This window comes from Alligator sinensis, unplaced genomic scaffold (assembly GCF_000455745.1).
Source record: "Alligator sinensis unplaced genomic scaffold, ASM45574v1 scaffold857_1, whole genome shotgun sequence".
Classification (NCBI taxonomy): domain Eukaryota; kingdom Metazoa; phylum Chordata; order Crocodylia; family Alligatoridae; genus Alligator; species Alligator sinensis.
This window is the reverse complement of record NW_005842439.1, coordinates 1115222-1121435: the sequence shown is the minus strand read 5'-3', so window position 1 is coordinate 1121435 and position 6214 is coordinate 1115222. Positions and strand designations below refer to the sequence as shown.

At 51.8% G+C, this 6214-nt stretch overlaps 1 long non-coding RNA gene across 1 annotated transcript; it reads right to left on the bottom strand.

The window, feature by feature from the left end:
• Positions 1 to 1033: 1033 nt before the first annotated feature.
• LOC112551363 lies at positions 1034 to 5824 on the bottom strand. Its single transcript, XR_003095650.1, has 2 exons — positions 5428 to 5824; positions 1034 to 1305 (listed from the first exon to the last, which is right to left on the bottom strand). It is a non-coding gene; the product is annotated as an uncharacterized LOC112551363 (long non-coding RNA).
• Between the last annotated feature and the right edge of the window lie 390 nt (positions 5825 to 6214).

Here is a 6214-nt window from a genome sequence, read left to right as displayed (position 1 = left end):
TCTTTCCTCTGAGTCAATAAAGTGGCTGGGCAACATCCTGGCTCCTAGATGAAATCTAATAATGCAGGTTTCCTGGGACCTGTTAAAGAACCTGCAGATCCTTTTTCACAAGAGTATGAGTATTAACCCCCTTAGCCTCATCAGACTTAAACTTGGGTACCTCCCCATAATTTGCCCAACAGCTATAGTTTCATTTGGAAGAGGGTGTTTTTCATGTCTGGGCATGGAACACTGCAGGCTATAAAGCAGGCAATGTGTTCAAGACCCCAAGGGGACCACTCATGCATTGCACAAGAATTTTAACCCTTGTTCTACTTGGTCTCCCATTTAAATGATAAGTTTTGCTTTTGATTTAAACAGAAATGGGATCCAGCCCAGAGCTAGTAGATCACCATAAGAATATGTAGTCCACAGGGAGCATTTTTCATCAGTACTTCTGAAAACATTGGACAAAGGTGGTCAGTGTTGCCATTATCCCCATTTCATAGCAGGAGAAGCTGAGGCACAGCAAGGTGAAATCATTTACCTAAAGTCATCAGGCAGCCTAATGGGAGAGATAGGAATAGAACCCAGGTGTCCTGAGACCCAAGCCAGTATTGTACCTGGTAAGCAACACTTTTAGGTGCGTTACGCTGAATGCTGCTCTAAATGAAGCAACACTACACAATGTTAGTAGGACTAGGAGATGGGAAGTGTGCTGTGAGCCTTAGGTCTGCCAGTTTCCTCTATTTGCGCAGTAAAAGCAATCATGCATGCTTGGCCAACAGGAACGCAATGAGAATCTTTGCAGAAATAGAGAGATGAAGCCTACTTCCAGTGTGTCAATAAATCCAAGAAAATGGATGCTTTTTTTTCTCTTTGCAGGGCTCCCTTATGCGGGGTGTATTTGAGAATGCTGTGGTACATGCATGCCACTTTTATTTGCACAGGATCAGCTTCTTTGATGAAGTGCGTGTGCCAGAAACACAAGAAAGAGATGGTTTATAAATGCTAGAGGGGGGAAGGTTAGAATGGTAGCACAAAGGGCCCTGTACACCTAAAGATAAGCTTTAATGGGGAAAAGTCTTGATTTCATATACAAAGAAATCTGCAGTGTTAAAAAGCTGCTTGTGTCCATTGAACTCTGGCCCAGAAGCACCCTGTTATGAATAATCAGACAAAACAGCTGAATAAACAGGAGTAGCTCAAACACGGAGAAACATCAAGGTGAAAGGCAGGTGATGAGATTCACTTGAAGACTCTTGGTGGAATCAGAAGGAGAGTCCCCAGGTCTTGGAAGACAGGCAGTGAATCTCTCTTCACAGGCTGGGAAAGAAGCTAAAAGTTACTCATGAAAAGCAAGATATTTTAAGCTGTTTTTAAAACCACTGCACTATAGAGATGAATGTGTGGGGCATATCCACCCATCAAGGCATGGCACATCCTGAAGCAGGTGAAATGTAGGCACCTTAGCGCAGTGCTGGGTGCATGTGCCTGGAAGCTTGCTCTTTTGAGGGCGCTTCATTATTGTGGTGCTGGCATCTCTCAAGAGAGCAAGCTTGTTAGTGTAAGCCTAGCACTGTGGTTTCATCTGTTCCAGGGAGTCGCCTGTTTGACTGAAACATGCTCTTGCGTGCTCCTTTGCTGTAGAGAGCCCCAAAGCATCACTACTGATGTCAGAGAACGTGTGCTGTTTCTGTCCCAGAGGAAATGTGGACTGCTTGGGACTTATATGTTCAGCTTTTATAGCTATGAACGTAATCCTGATCTACACGCAAAATCCCCCTCCTTTATTTGCAGGGTAAAAAAAAAAATCACGCTTCACCCTCAGTCGGTTCCATTAAACCACATTCCCTCTGCCTGCCAGTAAACACAGAGGGAGCACTACTTCTGCATCCTTAAATTGCATGTCAGTGCCAGTGGTAACTCAATTGAGTAAGGTAAGGAAAAAGAGCTGTAATGTCCCATCACTTCCCTTGCCTCAGAGCTGATGAAAATGACCGAAAACCTACTAGATCAGTCTAGAGCAGGGGTGGGCAATTATTTTGGGCAGAGGGCCACTTACTGAGTTTTGGCAAGCCATCAAGGGCCGCATGACGGCAGCCCAGGGCAGATAAATATTAATTTTCCAAAGTCTTTAGAGGCCCCGCAGGCTGGATAGTATGGCCTGGCAGGCCGCATCTGACCCCCGGGCCGCATTTTGCCCACCTCTGGTCTAGAGAGATGAGTATGTGGAGCATATCCCTTCTCAAAGGGAGGCAGATACCAACTCTGTGTCTCCTTGTGTCTTCCAAGTCCATGAAGCGCCTCTGTGCATTTGGTACCTAGGCCACTGTAGTCTCACTGTAAGTGAATACATTTTTCAGGGAAACATATAGAGGGGAAGGTTTCTCCCCAGTGGCAAAACTCCATTTCACCTCACTGGGGCCGTCTGGCAAGCTCTCTTGTTTTTCCCTTCCAACCCTGAAAATTGTTGTGGAGGCTTCATGGACCATGGATGTCACCCGATAACTCTGGATTCAAATGTTTGTCCAATATAAGAACTTTCTGGGACAAAAAACTGAGATCTTTGTCCCTCCCCTGGCTTAGATTTTTTTTAATTCCCAGAGGGCATTTCCCTTGGTGAGGAGGACCTGAGTAAGAAACAGGTAAAATTTTCAGGATTAAGGCTGTTGAAAAAGTAGAGTGGTCTCCAGGAGGATTCCCCTCCCATAGACAAGAGGATTCCCCTCTTTTATGATATTTTACCTTGTGCTTGAGAAGCGTCATATAGGGCATAGGGCTGATGCCTTATTCAGGCCGTACTTGTCCAGGGCCAGCAGTGCAAAAGGAGGCATAAAGCTACTGTGCAGATGCAGCTTCCCAGCCTTTGTCATCAAGAAAATACCCTAATGGCATACAGCTAATGCAGGCAGAGGTGGACCCCTCTCAGCCTCCCTGCTCACTAGGCACCTGCTGCAAGGCCTGGTAGGCAATGCCTGCATGTGATTCTGGACCCAGGGACCAAACTTTTTCAGGGCTGTTCTAGATCAGTGCTTCTCAACCTTTTTTGTACCAGGATCCATTTGTAAACATTGATGGCTGCCCCTCACTCCCAACCCACTGTCCCCAGCCCCTAGTGCCTGGGGCAGGAGGTGGCTGTGGGGCAGGGTATGTGTGTGGGGCATGGGGGGGGCCCCCAAGCAGCCCCTTGCAGATAGAAACTCTCCCAGCCTGCAAGGGAAAACCCAGTTTCCCACATGTTTCTCCTTTAAAGTAGAACCCAATTTTTAAAGTTTACTGATCCTTTTTAAAGTTCGTTCAAGACCCTTTCATATAGTCTTGCAACCCACTTTTGGGTTGTGACCTATGGGTTGAGACATGAACGACGTATTCAACAACAAATAGGCAGAGCCCTTTTCTCCCCAGCACCACCCTGGGTACTAAGGAACAATGGTAATAAGCTGATGGAGAATAGGTTTAGGTTGGAGATCAGAAGGCAATATTTAACAGTTAGGGTGGCCAAAATCTGGAACCAATTTCCCAGGGAAGTGGTCCTCGTCCCTACCTTGGGCAAATTCAAGAGGAGGTTGGATGATCACCTTCTGGGGTCTCGTGACCCCAGCATTCATTCCTGCCTGTGGCAGGGGGTCAGGCTACATGATCTGTTCAGGTCCCTCCTGACCCTAGCTACTATGAAACTATGTCCCCGGCGACCAGTTTTGGGAGCGTGGTGGCTATAGCCGGGAGCCTCCACAGACACCACTGGTGGGTGGCCTTTTTGTAGGGGGTGCACCGCCACACTCAGGGGGTGCACATGCACCCGCATGCACCCCCTACATGTCGCCCCTGGGTTGAGAAACACTGCTGCAGATGGCATGGAGCGGAGCAACCTCCCAACCGCTCTACTCTGCGCTACCGTGCAGGGACAGGGGCAGCCGCCTGCAGGCTCCTCCTGCCTCAGCTGCTGCTTTGTGTCAATTCATTGCATGGGGAAGCCTGCAATTTCCATCCTGCCAGGAGGCGCCAAGCAGCCGCTGCACAGGGAAGGGGGAGCTGCGTGGGGCGAAGGCCAGCTGTGATCTGGAGGGGCTGTACCCCGGGACAGGTGTCTGCTCCCCGGGACAAGCCAGGCGCGGCTCCCGGACACCGGCTGCTGCTTCCTGCGCACACAATAGCCGCTCGGCGGCGGAGCACGCAGCGCCCCGGGCAGCCCGGCCTCCCCTCCCCTCCACGTGCTCCCCGCATTCGAATCCCGCCCCCTTCCACCGCTCGGCTCCTATTGGCTGCCGCGCCGCCTACTGGCACCTCAGTGAAGCAATGGCAGCGGGCTCCCAACGTTCGGGGAGGGGGCCAATTCCGCCCCCTTCACTCCGGCCGGTCGGCGCATGCGCGGTGGCGCGGACTCGCTGGGAGGGTGGAGGGAGGAGGCAGCGCGCGAGTCTGGTCCGGACACGGCGCCGCTGTCGCCGCCCGCAGCAGCCCCGGTCCGGTGAGGGGGGCGCCGCGTGAGGGGCGGAAGTTGGGCAAAGTTGGGCTGGGTTTGGGGTCTTTAGTGTGAGGGGGTTTAGGGTCACGTTGTGCTTGGTGTCAGGGGTGTAGGGTCAAGGGGTTCCTGGGGTCAGGAGTCCAGGGGTGCTTGGGGTCGAGGGGGTTTAGGGTCAGGGAGTTCTTGGGGTCGAGGGGGTTTGGGGTCGCCCGGCTGGGGCGCAGCGGGTGCCCCCGTGTCCTGCTGCCCGGGCTTGGCCCCCTCCCCTGCAGCCCCCGGCTCGGCCGCGGCGCTGGGGGTGCTCGGCCGCCCCCCAGAAGACGCAGCTTCCTCCGACGGGAGGAGATGGGCGTTGCTCAACATCGGGATCTGGGGTTGAGCCCAAAAAGTCAGCTGGGCCCGGCAGGGATTGTCTGGCCCAGGCGGTGCCCCTCCAGCAGGCGCTGCGGCCCCCGGGCAGGGGCGGCTTGACCGCCTTTCGAGGGGGCTGCGGGGCAAGGGAGGTCTCGGGTGGGATCCCCCACTGAAAAACATCCTGCTCTGCTGGGGGCTTTCCCGGTTCTGGGCAGCAGCAAAACATTGCTCTTTTGTCTGTAGTTGAAAAAAAAAGTGAGGAGAGCTGGCGTTTTCCTTGAGGTGTCTCGCTTCTAACGAGGGGAGGCTCCGGTCTGGGAAGGGGGCCTCGAATGTGAAAAGGTTGGGAACCGCATCAGCGTTCGGGTCCGGACAGGCCTCGGGGGTGTCGTGCGGGGTTGCCGCTCCCAGACGGGCTCCCCCTGCGCTTTTCCTCCAGGCTTGGCTGCAGCTGCTCAGAAGTAACTTTTTCTTTTGAGAGCGGTCTGAGGCGCTGTCGCAGCGAAAGTGCTGCTGCGCCCGAACTTTTAAGCCATCAGGGTTTATTAATCCACCTTTCCGTAGCCATGTTATCCCTTCAGGTCATACAAAGGAGTTGGGATTAGCAAGAGATCAGTGTTACTGACCTCTCTAATTGCTTCTCCTCCAGTGTCCTGCACAGCGTCTCCCTAATGCTTTTCTTCTTTACATTCAAGCCTTTGCAATGTCGTCGTTCTGCAGCGATGCCATCTGCTGTGGTATTGCGTCCCTTTACCGAGGTGCAGGTATTGAGGTGGTAAACAGAATATAAATGCCGCGGTAAGCCAATCGGTAGCATGTGTTGCTTGCTTACAGTCTTAAAGGCAACCGTGAAACTCAAAATACATGCTGGGATATGTGATGCAGTAGAAATATGAGAGGCACGTCATCTATAAACGAAGTCTGGACAGTTGTCCTGGGTTGCAGGCGTGCCTTTTGTGCTGTGGGTCCAGGATCACGTAATATAATCAGCTGCGACGGGACAAGAATGGTGTGGTTTCTGTTTACAATAACTACTGAAGCTTGAACTCGGTCCCTCTCCACATTCTTCTTGTTGTTTTGCACACACTGGCTTATTGTGGGCCTGTTAGGGTGAGTTAGGCTGAAGAGTCCTTTTGGAAGGTAATGATTTATTAATTTCACCCTGGAGGACATGTCCCTTGATATTACTCGTATTCACACAGGGGCTGATGATCTTAACTCCGGTCAAGTTGTTGTGAGGGGGACATGATTTTCTTCCCTTCATGGATGGGAACTTGACTCATAAATTACTTGGTTGAGGTCATACAACCGTTCTGCAGCAAAGAGGGGAGCTGAAACCAGGCAGGAGTTTCAGGGGATGCTGCTTAGGTACAGGACCATCTTTTTTTGCTGGATGCTCTGTTACAGAATGAT